A 14,969-nucleotide genomic window follows, 5' to 3' on the forward strand; every position below is an offset into this window, starting at 1 on the left:
TTTTTGGAAAAACGTAGCTGCTAATAGCTGTAACTGTTAACTTACCATTGAAATGATCTTGCTATTGGTGTTCTTGGGGTGCCCATATATGCTGTTGGCCCAGATGTAGCTGAGGGTTGCTTGAGGTTGTTGGAGATGGTCCTGACTGTTCTACGCTCACCCCATGTACTTCATAACGTCCTCAAAGATGAAGGTCAATGACACTGAATCGCCCACTTTTAGGGAAAAGTGTCAAGCTGTTAATATCCGTGATATACAGAGTGCTGGTGTTGACCTACAACATGATTCAAAGAAGACAGAAAGGGTTTAAAATGAAATCTTTACTAATAGAGTCAAAGTACAACCTCAAAATACAGAGTAAAATATACACTGACCGGCAACATCAAGTACACCTCCTTGTATCTACAATCATTGTCTTCTTTACCAGCTCCACTTATCATATAAAATTCAAAATAGGGAAATGGGGTCAGTCTCTCTATTTTCCCATCGCTGGATTTGAAACGGAAAACCAATTAAGGAAGGGTACACGGACCTAACATAAAGTCGGTTGACAACAAACATACATTTAAACATGTAAACATTTAAACAAACATACAAAATAAATCTTCTTCCATGGTCCGTGTGCCTTCTGTTCATTTGATTTTCATGTTAAAAACCAGTACTGAAAAACGGCAAATGGGTCGAGTCTCGTTTCTGATTCTGGTACAGTCAGAGGAAAAATCAAGAAATAGCTTCTAATCAACTAACAACTTCTAACAAACTAATTAAATACTAAACTAAAATCTAAATAACAAACAACCAGCAACGGAATAAAGTATCGTATTCCAGTGATCCAAATTTACAATTTCCCATCATAAGCGGAAATAAACGTGCAAAGCACAGGTAAGGAAGCTCAGAAATCACAGAAATCAGGCCTGTGGATCTGGTGTATTGGTCGGCTATATTACTTTTTGTATAAGCGTTTGTATATTTGACGTGCACAAATTATATGTGAAAGAATACGGGTGATAGAATGGACACCAGCAGAAAAGGCACATACAGGGCAGCCCTTAGCACTAAAGCTCACCTCTGCTCCCTCCGCTTCATAGCAGCTAACTCCGCGCCAGATCCGCCTGCGTCTCCCAATCGCTCTGTGAATGCGCTCCGGATCTGAACCAGTGCCTCGCTGCGAGACTGTTGAAAAATTTGCGACGGTTTCCAACACTCTACCAGTTTTCGGCCAGGATGGAGCCATTAAAACTGTCTGGTCATATCTCATGTCTTATTAGCTAATACTTATATCAGAGTCACGATTAATGGTCATATTTTTTGATAAGAAGAAAACTTTGTGTTATTTTTCTCTTTCTTTGTATCCTTAGCTAGCTAGCTAGCTTGACGGCTGTATGTTAGCAGCTACGCTAACTAGCTTACCAGTGACACTAATGTTATTAAAGACGTGAAATAAATCTTAACTAAGAAAGTGTCTGGGCAACGTAGCTTTCCCAGCTGGCCACCAACGTCAAAAGACATTGATATCTGTTGAATGTTGGTCGTGACGTCGGATGACCAAAATTAAACATACACACAACGTCTAATTCCAATGTCAAATTGATGTAGAATAATGACGACAGCCGACGTTGATATTTTGTTGGATTTAAGGTGTGATGTTCACTAACCAAGATCCAACATCTTCCAAATGTCACATCCCAATGTCATACTGACGAAGAAAACTGACATGCAGTCGTAAGGTATGGTGACCAAAACCTGATGTCTATTTAATGTCATAACCTTAACGTCAGATTGATGTAACATTCTAACATCATTAGACGTTGATATTTTGTTGGATTTAAGGTGTGATGTTCACTAACCAAGATCCAACATCTTCCAAATGTCACATCCCAATGTCATACTGACGAAAAAAACTGACATGCGGTCGTGAGGTATGGTGACCAAAACCCAACGTCTATTTAACATCATTACCTTAACGCCAGATTGACGTAACATTGTAACATCATTAGACGTTGATATTTTGTTGGTTTTAAGTTGTGATGTAAAGTAACCCAAATCCAACGTCTTCCAAACGTCACATCCCAACGTCAGACTGATGTAGAAAACTGACATGCAGTAGTGAGGTATGGTGACCAAAACCCAACGTCTATTTAACGTCATTACCTTAACGTCAGATTGACGTAACATTCTAACATCATTAGACGTTGATATTTTGTTGGTTTTAAGTTGTGATGTAAAGTAACCAAAATCCAACATCTTCCAAACATCACATCACAACCTCATATTGACGTAGAAAACTGACATGCAGTCGTAAGATATGGTGACCAAAACCCAATGTCTATTTAACATCATAACCTTAATGTCAGATTGACGTAACATTCTAACATCGTTAGATGTTGATATTTTGTTGGTTTTAAGGTGTGATATTCACTAACCAAGATCCAACGTCTTCTAAACGTCACATCCCAACGTCATACCGACGTAGAATACTGACATGTAGTCATGAAGTATGGTAACTAAAACGTCTATTTAACGTCATAATCTTAATGTTAATTTGACGTGATATTCTAACATCATTAGACGTTAATATTTTGTTTGTTTAAAATTGTGGTGTCAGGTAACCAAAATCCAACATCTTTCAAACGTCACATGCCAACTTCATATTGACATAGAATACTGACATGCAGTCATGAGTATGGTGAATTCGACATGATATTCTAACATTATTAGAAGTGGATATTTTGTTGGTTTATAATTGCGGTGTCATGTAACCAAAATCCAACGTCTTCCACATGTCTTATGCCAATGTTGGTTTTAGGCCATGGTGTCAGGGTTTTAACCTTCATGAAACAAAATTCTAACATCAATAGACTATGACATGTTGTTGGCTCTAACTCAGACAGCAGACTGTTCCGGGCCGATTCTAGCTTACATCTGTGAGTGTTTGTTGACTTCCAGATAGATATTAGCCAGATGCTGGACAGCTGTGTATGGTTTTAAGTTACATTTACGTTTAAGGGCCAATTCTAGGGTGAATGTTATGGCCGATCAATGTGGATGAAGGAAGAGGGCCACAGCACAATTAAGTTGCAGCAGATTTGTGCTCAGTTGATTTACACCTCAGTACTTTTGACCTATGTCTGACATGTCATAAGTAGCTCACCCAAATAGCAGACAGTTCTGGGCCAATTCTGGCTTACATACCCAAGTGTGGGTCTTAACTTGTATCTACATTTAAGGGCCAATTCTGACATGAATGTTGTGGCCCAACAATGTGGATGAAGGAAGAGGGTCACACCTTTATGCTGCAGCAGATTGGGTGATTTACACCTCAGTACCTTTGACCCTAGTCTGGCATGTCATAAGTGCAACCAGAGTTCACCTTTTGATGGTTAAGACCCTCTTTTAATGAATTTTCCAGCACAAGTTCACCATTTTCATATGGACAAGCTGGCAGCTAGGTTTGAAAAGAAGGCAAATGGAAGAGTAATAATTGAATAATTTCAAATTATAAGGTTCCAGTATGGAAAATGAAAAGTTATAACTAAATTTCTAACAGTACCATTTTAGCATAACACTTGAAAAGCACAGGGTAGCTAGGTTAATGTAATGGCTATCAGCACAAGGTTTAGCTACATTACCCTGAATTGCTAATTCATCATGGCTAATGTTAACTTATTTCTTAGCTAACATTAGCTAACTACTCTGAGCATTTAAAAGGAATAGCCTGTGCTTTTTGAGTGTTTTGCCATACTGGTACAGCGCTTTAGTTTGCAGTTAGGACATTAGCTCAAAGTTAGCACATTAGCTTGGGTCTAGAGCGTTTACTCTGGGCTAGCACATTGTCTTGTGACAGCAGTTGCAGGTCCTCTCATCTGCACACACATCATCCTTCTGTGTAAGTCAGTAGAACTAGAAAACTGTTTAAAAATGCATGCTGTCATTGTTAAAATGAGGCAATATGTCCTGGTTCATATGAGAGTTCACTGCCAGGAGTGCTTTACATTAGTTCGACCTGTAAGTAGCTTAATTTTGATTATGAGTTCCTTAATGTTTGTTAGAACAAAGACTTTCTTGTTGTTACAGATCTTACAGTTGTGGAGTTCTTGCCTCATTATTCAGTTTCTAAAGTAAAACCCATGCCTTCCAGACAAGCTGTTATTGGAGCTCTGTGACTGCTTACAGTGAAACAACTACCAAAGTGACTGAGCATATTCAGTCTGTAGAGGGATCTGTTGGAAATGCTGATTGTGGTGTTATTTCAGATTACTAAGTAAAGGGATTTGTTGTACAGTTTGACACAAAAACTATGTTATCTGGAAATCAGTTAAATAAGTAAATAATAGTTGAATGCATTTCCTCTTTTCTTAGGCATCAGAAAGTGGACAGATTTTGATTTATCCAGCTTTATATTTGTTTACTGTGGGAAAAAAATCCTGTGAATATAATGACTAATGAATTATTGCAGACAGAATCAGAAAACATAGCTGTTTATCAAATTAAACCGCGAAACAGTGTCTCATACACAGTTGGCTTGATCTCATGTATGCATGTATTTTATGAAGGCACACTGAATGGGTTGACACCTATACTTCAGGGACATACACAAATGTTTTTATTCCACAGACCGCTTAAGTATGATATTTTTAGACATGTTTGCCATCTCTGATTTAAAATAAAATGTCTGTGAAATTACATTTGAACAGTGCTCCAAGGTAGATGTCAGATTTAGCCTGTATTTCAGTGGCCTCTCCACTTTGCTCAAGAACGACCTGTCACAAAGGTGAAGCCTTTGTTCCTTCATTCATTTACTGTTTTATTTATTTAACCAGAATCAACATGGAGTTTTCATTCTAAAATGGCTTTTGACACCTATTGATTATTAAGAAGAAATATTACTAATACTAATCACAGATATTACTAATATTTTGCATGATCTGCAATAAATGAATGTGGCATCCCGCAGGGCCACACCTGGCTGGGGACTAAAGTGGGTAGCCAAATGTGGCCCACACCTTTATATGTACTACAGTATACGGGCCAGATCTGGGCCACATTTATTAGTTCTACTCACTTTACAGTATATGGGCCAGAGTTGGGCTACATCTGTTAGTTGTACTAATTTTATAGTGTGTTGGCCTCATCTGGGCCACATCAATTACTACTTCTTGTTTTACAGTATATGGACCAGATCTGGGCTGAGGACCCAGCCAGAACTGGGCCAAAACAAAACTAAATTTGAAAAAAATTTTGCTAACTGGGAAGTCACAGTGTTAACTAACCAAAACCTAACATCTGCTAAACGTCACAGTGCTAAAGTCCTTCTAATGTGGGATACAGACAACTTTAGACCTTGGTATTTTGTGGGATGTCAGTTGTCGTGTTGGGTAAACAAAATCAGTCTGTCAAAATGTCTCATACCAACTTCATACACATACTGCTGTTCAAAAACTTAAATATATTTATACAAACATAAATATCGTTAAAATATGCCATACCAATAAACTGTGACATTACTGCTCTTTTAATAAATGTATCTAATGTATTTTCCTGCTGCATGACACGCACACAACCTCAGGATACGATTCGGTGACAGCACTACAGAGCGACAGAGTGGCATGATTTGACTGATTGGTCACTCAAAATTCAAGTCACAATAGTTGCAGGTGATTGGGTGAGGAGGAGAAGGGCGGGGCGCCGTTTGAAAAACCGCGGACGAGACTGAAGATTGGAACCGAGAGCGATGGGACAGACACACTGACACACTGATACACACACTGGGTAAGTATTCAGTAATTATAATTTATTTGGGTTCTACAGAAATATGTGCTTTACTAAGGTTTAGTCAAGCTAATAAGTTTAGATCGACTAACCTGAAGGTAGGTTTCTGTTACCAGCTAATGCTAGCGCCAAATTAGCCCGGCAGTGTTAGCTAGCATAACTACCACACTGCACTGAGTCAGTGGAGGTAAACTGAGTTTTTGAGGCTCAGGTGGGTTTGTAGTGTGAAGTCGGACCGTCTGAATGAAGCGCAGACAGGCAGGCGGTGCGGGTTGTTTGTGGCAGTGTAAGCTGAAGCTAGCTAGGTTTCCGTTAGCGGCTAATGCTAGCGCCATATCAGCTTGTCAGTGTGAGCCTAGCCAACATCCTGTATCGGAGCGCTGGAGAGAAAACTGGATTTGTGATGCGGGGTTTGTAGTGTGAAGCTGGTCCATTTGGATGGAGCGCAGCCAGACAGGCAGGCAGGTTGTTTGCGCCGTTTTTAAAAGTCACCGACGTGCCTGCAGCGTCTGACCCGTGTTTTACGGACTGGTTGGAAGCTGCTGTTTATTTCAGAGAGAGAGACCTCCGCTCTTTCTTGAGTAAGTTATTTTGAGAGAGAGAGAGAGAGAGAGAGAGACCTCCGCTCTTTCTTGAGTAAGTTATTTTGAGAGAGAGAGAGAGAGACTCGTTCAGAGAGAGAGACCTCCGCTCTTTCTTGAGTAAGTTATTTTGAGAGAGAGAGAGAGAGAGACTCGTTCAGAGAGAGAGACCTCCGCTCTTTCTTGAGTAAGTTATTTTGAGAGAGAGAGAGACTCGTTCAGAGAGAGACCTCCGCTCTTTCTTGAGTAAGTTATTTTGAGAGCATGTTTGCAAGGCGCGTTTATGTCTCAGGGAAAAGGGTTCGTGTATCTTTTGGTCATTCGATTTTCATCTCAAATCCAGTTTTGAAGAACAGGAAAATGGGTCAGCTGTTGTTTTTGGTTCTGTTATTGTCAGTGGAAAATAAAGAAATAGTTTTGATTGACAGTTTCACAAACGTATCATAAAATAATAATAAAAAAACAGAAGAGGAATAAGGGGTCGTATTTTATGTATTTAATTTTAACATTTTCTATCACTTAAACAATAAATAAATAAAATATATCCTATCAGGAAGAAATCTTAAGTGATCTGGGGAAGAGACTCTACAGAACCCCTGCCATTTAGCAGCGAAATCAAAGAGAAAAAATTAGTCATGCTGCCCAGTAATGATGAGAAAAATGAATACTGTGATGTCACATTGTGAGATGTAAACAGCTCTAGACTTACGAATTAAAGCTGTGAGCTGTCCTGTGTGCAGGTTGTTCTTATAATACTGTGGCAGCTGCCACTGGCTCTGGTTTTGGGAGGGAGCTTTAGAGGCGCGTTATGCAGAGCTGCACAGCGGCTCCGCACCAGTAAAAAGGGACGTTGTCGTGGTTTAATGATGTTAATGTTGTTCTGTTAGTCTAAAATGTATGTATGTGTTATTTGTGTTATTCTGTAGCCTCTCCTGTGTCTCCTTCTTTATCAAGACACCTTCATTACGACAGAAAGCCACTCAGTCCTCCGAGTGCAGCACCGACAACCAGCGCCTTCCTTACATTAAACTAAACACTCACTGAGAGAGGAGACTCTGTGTTGGGCTTTAGGTCCTGTTGTGCTGTTTGTTGTGAAGAATTGTTGTTGTGATTAGTTTGTGAAACTGTAAAACAAAGCTAATTTTTGGTGTTTGCACTGACAATAACAAAACCAAAAACGAGAATTGACCCATTTTCCCATTTTTCAATGCTGGTTTTGAAATGACAATCGAATAACCAAAAGATACACAGACTGAAAAGGTTTCTTTTCTTTTTTTATTTATTTTTATTTTTTTGTAGTAGTAATGGTAATGCAGCCCACTTGTGTGCATTTCTGTGATCTATCCCCCCAGGAGCGCCCCTCACGTGATGTCACGGGCAGGTGGGCTTGAAGTAAAAGCCACAGTAATGTTCCAGAGTGAACAGAACAGCACGAAAAAGATCAATAAGGTCAAGATTAATGAGTGCCTTCATTAGATTCTGATGTCGGTAAGTTTACTCTTACATTAACATTTTATCAGGTCCTTAAAACTTGTGGAAATTAAGCACATGGTTGCTTGAAAGTCAACAACACTCAACTTTCAGTTATGTTGTGCAAGCTGGCAGCACAACAATAACCCCTGCTGAATAAAGACCATTAGAACTATTAGGATTAAAACCTAATGGTTTTTGCCCCCTAATGGGAATTAGCTTAATGTTTACCAATAGAGACCAATATTTTCCAAGTGAAGAATTAGAAATGTATTTGGAATCTGTCACTAGATCACCTGTTAAACCGTTAGGATCCTTTACATTATCAACCCATCAAGAAAAGCCAAAACACATTACAAACCCCCAAGAACCAACAGAAACTCTTAATGGTTTTGATGTTTTGTCATCAGGGACATTATAATCCACATTATAATCCATTATTGCACATTAATTTAAATAATGCTTGGTGTGGAGCAGATTGTGTAGTACTGCTGAAAACGCTGCTGATAGCTACCATTAGCAATAATAGGCATTCAGACTGCAAGTTCAAGTCGGGGATCACAAAACCGCGAGACAGTACTCTATACAAATCATAAAAATCTGTACATTTGTGCATAATTTTAAATGCTCATTAAGTAAACATGTAAAAACAGTATTAATTTAGAATGCGTAACGTCTTTACAAATACTGGTGTATTTTCTCCATTGAGTCATATCGATCAATGAGAGAAGCCATTCTGCAGACATATCAGCCAATGAAAGTTAAGGGGGTGTTCCTGATGTGGGCGTTCTCATTTTATGGAAACGCCTTTCATTGCTGTTCGACACTATTGTTTGGATTAGCTTAGAAGTGAGCGGCGGCACTGACCTCCAAAAGTTGTGATTATCAGTATCAGCTGTATTTGTTTTCATTTGTAACATTACAGATATGGTTACAAGTTGCATGTTCCAAGTTCTTATGCACAGTGGGGTTTCTTATTATCATAAGGCATGAATTCTTGTTCTGTTTGATGGCTATTTAAGCAATAGAACACTCAAGGTTGTGTGTTATTGCATAATAACGTCACGGCTATGATTTGAAATACAATTAGATTATCACAGTCGTGATGTTATTCGCTATAACACACAACATTGACTGTTCTATTGCTTTTATACAACAGTTTCTACAAAATAAACAAAAAAAATAAATCAAAGAGTTTCATACTGAATATGCTTTAATACTGACAATACCTTCTGCCAAAAAGTAGTTCTACAACAAATGAGTTGTTGCTATGCAATGGCAATAATTCCCTAGACCAGGGGTTGGCAACGTGGCTCTTTTACTGCCCTGTTGCAACCCCACAGCAGAATTAGATTTGTAGGTAAAAAAAAATAATACTCATTTGCAGGAAAATAAAGCTCTGCTGATCATTCAACACAGTTTAACAATAAATGGTCTTAAACACTAGAGTTAATGTATAACTGCTAATTCACCCTTTCACTCTGAAGATTGGCGCGCATACTGCTGGTCACCATATCAACACAAACAACCTCACCTAGCTAGTAGCTAACGAAACGGCAGAGAGAGAGATTCAAGACGAACATTGATAATTTGGAGATGAATGGACTTGTTTGCAATTATAAACACTCCAGCTGGTTTCCTGATACGTTTAATCTGTAACAAGAAACTGCCAAACACTAAAGTTGCAAAGCTGAAGTCAGTTTCTAATTAAAATTTTCCCGTTCCACCTTAAATGATGCAGCAGTTACATTCTGGTACCTCAGGCATCATTTAAGGTGGAATATGAAAATTTGAACATGAAGCTGGCGAATGAGAAGCGACTTCAGCCTCATTAAAAAATCAAATATTTAGAGACATTTTTCAAAAACTATTCCTTTTGAGGAAAACTTTCCTGCTAGAGATGTGAGAAAAGCGGCTATAGCTGAGCTAAAGCTTAAAGCAGAGCAAATTAAGCATGTGTTTTCGTTTATATTATATTTTTTAGCCTATACTAGGACATTAGCACATACTGAGACATATTTACAGCCAAGATGGTAAAATTGACAAATTGTTGTGGCTCCCAAGGTGTTTTGATTTTTGTCGAAAGGCCAAATGTTGCATAATTGAGTATATGAAACAAATGAGACTGTCTAATATAGTCTAATACATAACCGGTGTATACTGATAAATCAGTGTAATGAGTCAGTTATTAATCTCAGTGTTACTAAACTGTTTTGAGGGATGATTAAACTGAACAGTCTTCTGAGTAGTTTAAATGTTCACAAGTATTAAGCGATAGTGTTGTACTGGACTTCTGCATGCATTTGGCCATGTTACATATAACATTATTAACTAAAAATCATACAGCTACCCACGTTACTGTCAAATTAGCAATACAATAGATTTTGTTATTAGGATATGGGAAATTTTTGGTGAAAGGGTAGTATGGTTATAGAAGCGATAGTGGACTGAAACAGGCCATGAGAGCCAAAATAATGTTGGGAATTTTGTAGTCATTTTTGCATTCATTTGAATAATTAAATTTTTTCATGAAACATTAACATAAGAATTACATTAACTGCCAACCAGTAAGAGTAAGGAACAGTGTGAAATAAAAATTACTGCAGAGATTTTCTCAGATACTCTAATGTATATGTATTCCAAATGTTTTCTGAATACATTACTTTCTTAAGTATTGTAATGCGGGGGTTCTCAACCTTGTCCACCTCAAGGCCCACCTGTTTATCACTAGAAAGCAGGAAGGCCCAAAAGATAACAAAACTGAACAGATTTGCTTAAAAATGTCATTTTTGGGAAATTTTCAGTACAGTGATATGTGGGGGGCTGCTCTTGCAATATGTGATGTATATCAGTGAACATGAAATATATAAACATATTTATATATTTTAGCTGGTGATATAAATATGTAAATTAGCTGGTAAAGGAGTGACATGCACAGTTGCACAGACATACACAGTCCATCTCTTGCTCAAATGTTAGGCGGTTGCACTCATATATGGAATTGTTAAACTTCAGGAAAAAGATGTCAAGTTATTTTCTTTTGCTTTTGTCATGAAAGTCTAACAAAAGCGAGAGCAAAATGGATGCTAACAGGCTAGCCTGCTACCTAGCATTTCGCCTCATCTATGTATTTGAAAGTAAAAAAAAAACCCTTAAAATAAAGCTTTCAGCAGTTAATGAATCATATTTCAGAAATGACAAGTTTCCCCACAGTTATTTCCCACCCAAGTAGTCTGTTTCACTCGGAAATATGTCACGTTAAGAAAAAAAATGTGTTTTGATTTCCAATTCAACTTTAAGAGCATCTGAGTGTGTAGTTACGAGTACCATCTTAATAGGCTGTTAATAATCCTAATTTTCTGCATTGCATATAAGCAGCCCTAGCTTAGGCTATTTACTTACCTGCACCCTATGTCATGGTCCATTACAATGTAATTGGCTCCTCTGATTGTAGTCTATAATCATCATTAGACAAAGACTGATTAGTTTTTCTTTGTCATTGCAGCTTCTGTCAAAAAGTGGTACAGCAAGGATCAGAACATATTTCCTGTGCCATGGCAGACCACCTTTAACAAGCCCCTGGACAGTTTGGCAGTGGAGGCTACACGTCCAATCCAAAACAGTTAGGAGCACAATATTTGTCCAATTTAACAATGTTTTTTTTTCTGTCTCTTTGAAAAAATGTTGTCTTTAGTTGTCTTACTAAAATAAATAAGCAAATGTTTCATTGGTACTTTTTTGTCAGCTGTCTTATTTTGAGAACAATTATGAATATATGATATAATGAATATAATATGTAAGCATGAATTCATGGTTGAAATTAGGTTGAATTCAAGTTGCTGAAGAACGCTGGGTTTTGATGTCAGTCCGCACAGCTTGAAAAAGACGTGTTTTCGAGGAGTCGTTGCTTTGTGTTTTTGTTGTTGTTATTGTTGTTGTTGGTGTTTGTGTGTGTGTTTAAATATTATTATTAATTTTAAAAGGTGACTTTCAGAAAGACGTTAAGGTGGCCACAGCTAGGATGGGGCAGCCATGGCACAGGTGGTAGAGCGGGTTGTTCACTAATCGCAGGGTTGGCAGTTCAATCCCAGACTCTTCCTGTTGGCAACTGTAGTGCACTTGAGCAAGGCACCCAAATGCTCTGTCTGACGTTGGAGGTTGATGTACAGCCAACGCTGGGTTTTGACGTCAGCCTGATTTTCATTTGCAACCAAAATTCAACCTCTGTCCAATGTCGGGGGTTGACGTCAGCCAACGTTGGGTTTTGGCGTCAGCCCGATTTTCATTTTCAACTAAAATTCAGCGTCGGAGGGTTGACGTCAAGCCAACGTTGGGTTTTGGCGTCAGCCCGATTTTCATTTTCAACCAAAATTCAACCTCTGTCCAACTTCAGGGGTTGACGTCAAGCCAACGTTGGGTTTTGGCGTCAGCCCGATTTTCATTTTCAACTAAAATTCAGCGTCGGAGGGTTGACATCAAGCCAACGTTGGGTTTTGGCGTCAGCCCGATTTTCATTTTCAACCAAAATTCAACCTCTGTCCAACTTCAGGGGTTGACGTCAAGCCAACGTTGGGTTTTGGCGTCAGCCCGATTTTCATTTTCAACTAAAATTCAACATCAGTCCAACGCTGGAGTCCAACGTCTGTCTGATGGCAAATTGACGTCCTGTGCCTGCAGGGTTTATAACGTAAGTTAAATTATCGGATGAATGTGAAATTGACATCTTATTAGCCTTATTACAGCTCACCAAACCACAGAGGGTTAATAATTCACTTTCGGAAAACAAAAAAGACGCTGAATGTTAGGTGCTCAATAAATATTGTAATTTACAGTTTTTGAATTGTTTCTGGTTTTACCTGTTTCGTAACTGTTCTTAACTGACTTTTTGTGTTGTGATTGAAGAGTTAATTTATGCAAGTAAAAGAATAATATTCAGTATTGATACAGATTACATGAAAAATTAATTTTACCTTTATCTGATTGTGTAATGCTTAGCATATTTAAAAATAATAATAATTATAATAATTATTATTATTAATATATATATATATTTCACATTGAAAGGATATCAGACATAAATATTCTTTGTAAAGCATCAAGCTTAAAAATTGTGGTTGCTAAGTAAAGTCCACCCTTTTTCCTGTATAATTAATTAAGATGTAAACAAAGTCATTAGAAGGTTTTGGTGTGAAACGCTTCATTCTGGAGAGTCTTATGACATCAACTCTTCACAGTGGTGGTGGATGGAACCAGATGTCTGAACCTCTAAAAGCTCCCTCACAGAAAGTTATTACACCAAATGTTTACACTCCCTGAGACACTGTTTCACCATAGTTTGGAGTAGATTTCAGGTCTAAAACATTTTTAGATCCATTAGAAGGATATGGCAATATGGTCCCAAAATAACCTTTTCAGGTTTCCCACTATTTTACATCAACATTCCATATAAAGAGGACACATGTAGGTTCACTGGTGGTTTTGGACAGTAAATAAAATGGCTATTTGTAGTATTTGAGTTGTAGTCACAGCCACCCATGGTTCCTGTCACCCCCATTGTAAGGAATATGTTTCAGCAAGAGTAAGTTTCTCTACAATTAATAATTTCATGTCAAACCACCAAAGTTTAATTTTATTTCCCAACTCTTCAATTAGACACTTATTAAGAAATACATTTTATTGGTGAAATAATTTTGTATTTCAGGTTCCCTGCTCTGGTCTTAGAGTACCCCTGCTCTGCATATTTTAGTGTTTTCCTTGACATGCATGATGCAGCTAATGTATTTAACAAGACCTGAGCAATGTAGGTGTGTGGGAGGAGAAAAACACTAAAATATACAGAACGGATAGTCCAGGACTATGGTAAATTTAACACAGAGAAACAAACTATCTAGTTATTTCTACTTATAAATAAAACAAAATAAGCATTATTTAGTTTGTAGTTGAATTAAATACTGTCTAGTGTTAGTATAAATTACTTAATTATGTCATGTTAGGAAAAACAAAAACTGCCGGAGGAGATGTGGATCCACGCCAGCAGGAGTGCGGATGCAGGCCGGAGGAGGAGGTGCAGATCTGGGCCGGAGGTGTACGCCTCCGGTCCGGAACTGATCCAAACGTAAAATGAGGATACGAATTTGGGCCATATGAGTAAAGAAATCACTGAGAACTGGGCCAGTGTTGGCCCAAATCCGCAAACCGGATCTGTACCAGTATTGGCCCCCTGTGCAAAAGGACACAGGGCCAGATCCGTTTTACGGACCTTGGCCGGAGCTTTTGGATGATTTATGCCGGATCCGGGCCAGATCATTTTTGCTATCTGGGCACTTAAAAGTTTCCTTCTTATCAAAAATATGACTATTAATCGTGACTCTGATAGCAGTATTAGCTAATAAGACATGAGATGTGACCAACCAGTTTTAATGGCTCCATCCTGGCCAAAATCTGGTAGACCGTTGGAAACCGTTGCGAATTTTTGAACGGTCTCGCGGCGAGGCTCTGGATCAGATCCGCAGCGCATTCACACAGCGATTGGCCATCCGTAACGTTCCCGGATGTGGAGCAAGCGCGCCCCTGTTCCGCAGAGTGACACAGTCGTTACGCTGACTCCGGTGCAGATGCGTAAATGCAGATAGCATAGTCTGCCGGATTTGCGGAGACGCAGGCGGATCAGGTGCGGAGTCAGCTGCTATGTGGGGACTTACGCTGGATCTTTCTTGCCCTGGTCATTTTTAACCGCGACAGCCTGATTTCTGAGCTCCTGCAACCATGGGTGCACTCTGCACGTTTATTTTTGCTTAATTTAATTTAGTAAAATCAACCCCTTATTCAAACGCTGTTTTGTTTGTTTTTTTATTTATTTTATTATTAGTCTGTGAAACTGTAAAATTAAGCTATTTCTTGTTTTTCGACTGACAATAACAATCAAAAACGAGAACTGGTGTTGGAGAATTGGTGTTCTGATGTTGTTCGAGTCTACCACGTCGGTCCAAAATTTCCCATATGTGTTGGTTTGAGATTTGGTAACTGTGAAGGCCATAGTGTATGAGATCAGTTTCTTACTCACCAAAGTATTCATTGACTCCTTGTGCCTTATTAATGGGAGTGTCATCCTGGAAGGGACCATTCACACCAAGATAAAAATGTTTTATC

General features: G+C 38.5%; 1 long non-coding RNA gene across 1 annotated transcript; it reads left to right on the plus strand.

Moving 5' to 3' along the window:
• The first annotated feature begins 5,724 nt into the window (after positions 1 to 5,724).
• LOC118802449 lies at positions 5,725 to 11,439 on the plus strand. Its single transcript, XR_005006672.1, has 3 exons — positions 5,725 to 5,769; positions 7,703 to 7,838; positions 11,326 to 11,439. It is a non-coding gene; the product is annotated as an uncharacterized LOC118802449 (long non-coding RNA).
• The last annotated feature ends 3,530 nt before the right edge of the window (positions 11,440 to 14,969 follow it).

Source organism: Colossoma macropomum, unplaced genomic scaffold, assembly GCF_904425465.1.
Source record: "Colossoma macropomum unplaced genomic scaffold, Colossoma_macropomum, whole genome shotgun sequence".
NCBI classification, from domain to species: Eukaryota; Metazoa; Chordata; class Actinopteri; order Characiformes; family Serrasalmidae; genus Colossoma; species Colossoma macropomum.